Genomic DNA, 2,393 nt, shown 5'->3' with positions numbered 1-2,393 from the left:
TGAATTGACTTATTATGGTTAATTTTAACTTTTAATCTAACCTAAATTTTGTTAATCTAATCAATTAATCATGATGTAACTTTTTTTTTTGTAAATTATAAAAATTATTAAAAAATTTAATTTTATAATTTTATATTTTTTCTCAAATTATACATTTATTAATCGATTTCAATCACAAAATAAAAAATCTCAAAAGACAAAAAGAATAAATAAAAGAAAATTCAAGAGACACCAAAAATTTAAAATTTTCTCTCTTGCTTTCTTAAATTTTTTTTCAAAAATCTTTTTCATTGTCCTTATTAACTAATTATATTTATTTATTATCCATTATTTTTTTAGACTGATTCAAAAGTTATTTCACACAAAATACACATGTATTAATTCATGATAACTATGTTGTGTTTGCGTTTTGTTATTTGTTTTTTCTGGTTGCTTATACATATTTTTCGGTGCATTTTAGTTTGCCAGCATCCCAAACATGCCTTCATGGCTATGTTGAGCAACAACGTAACTGCTCTAGTTTAAAAAGAATCTAAAAGTAATTTTAACTAATATTATCCAAATAATATTTATTTTATCAAAATTAATTTTAGTAAAAATTGCCAAACATAAATCATGTTAGCACAAACTCATTTCTATTCAAAATTAATTCTACAAAATCACTTTCATTTAAATTCTAGTTTAGCCAACATCAATCCAAACACACACCTATTTGAAGAGATCACAGTTGCTCAAGTATTATAAAGTTTGTCTTCAAGCCGTGATCAATATTTCATCACTCTGTTTCACTTCAAACCTTACAAGTTTTTAGTGGTTTGCTTGTTTTTCGTTTATTTATTTTAGAATTTGAACAAGCCTCTAGATGTAAATTGGTTTTAGCTTCCCTGTATCTGGATTCGACGGCTATCTATGAATTACAATGAGATGTTTGACATCAGCTTGAGTGCCTGAATTTGATAAATTAATGTTACTATACAAACATATGTAGAATCATATTGATGAACTATACAAAGAAGCAAAGGGAACAAAGGTGTGAACTATATAATAAGAGGGTACCCTATAGTTCTACATTATGCTCTGATAGTAATTTTTACCAGTTGTGTTAGAAACCATTTGGTTTCTTGTAAAAATATGTTTATGAATGAACACTATGTGCTAGTAACTATTAATTTAATTATTAATAATAAATAATATATTATCATCAGATTTATTGGAAAAAAATCTAATGGTAACAATGCAAGTTCCAAAATTTCGTAATTAAAGGTTTATATCTACAGGTAATTAGCGGCGAACGAAAAAATTCGACGATAATAGTTACTAGCGAGGTTTATACCGTCGGATTTATTCTACCGCTAAATCCAATGGTATTCAACATTTTTCTTGTACTGTTAGGAATTGAGTTCAAATTGTAATAACGTGTGAATTAGCTACAACTAAAAGAACCATAAGAATAGTATTATTTGAATATTTTAATATTTGTATTTCAAAAATTTACAAAATTTAAATATTGAAGTGAAAACTCAACCAAAATATAAGGTGATCCAATAAATTAAATATTCTCGAAAATAATAGTATTTGAATGATTAAGAAAACATTTTCCAAACAATATAATATAATCCATGCTGGAAGTAACTGGCTAGCAACTTCTATGACAGCATGAGACTTTGTTTCTTTGCCTATGACATGTAATTGGAGAGTGAAGATTTTTGTTCTTACTCTGAAAGGTTAAAAGAATGGTCTTGTTTTGAACACAAAGAAAGGGAAGAGTGTTTTGACTCACGGAAACTTTTGCCTTTCCACATTATTTTGGGAAATCAATATATAAAGCTGAAAGTTATGCACAGCACACCAGTTTCTATAGGCATAAATTACTATAAATGAAGAGAGTGAAATTGAGCTTATGAGTACATCAGAACCCAAATAAGGATATCTCATAATTATTGGAAAAAGACTAGTACTTTTGAAGGGTTAGTCAAATATCATATCATTAAGTATCTAGTGTGACACATTGAGGTATCACTGTTTTCTGTTCGAATCCATAACCAAAAATCAAATTGAACCGATCAGCTATTTATTTTGGACAGTCTTTTCGGTTTCGGTTTGGCGTAGGGTTTTTGAAGTGGAGATTCAAAGGTTGGTTTTCATCTTATCTAAATACATTATACATATATTTCAGATCTTTATATATGCAGAAAAATTCAGATATCCACACATCATCTTAATAAACAATATACAAAACAAACGTACTCAGAATATGAATAGTATCGATTGTCTAACAAGTTCACTTGACAAGTGAATAGGTAGCAACCTATGACATACACGATGCTCTCACTAACGGATTCACAAATTTTAAATTGTGTAGATAATATATAACATAAAGAATAACAAAAGAT

This window comes from Arachis ipaensis, chromosome B05 (assembly GCF_000816755.2).
Source record: "Arachis ipaensis cultivar K30076 chromosome B05, Araip1.1, whole genome shotgun sequence".
Lineage (NCBI taxonomy): Eukaryota > Viridiplantae > Streptophyta > Magnoliopsida > Fabales > Fabaceae > Arachis > Arachis ipaensis.
The sequence above is the reverse complement of the archived record's forward strand: the minus strand, read 5'-3'. Positions refer to the sequence as shown.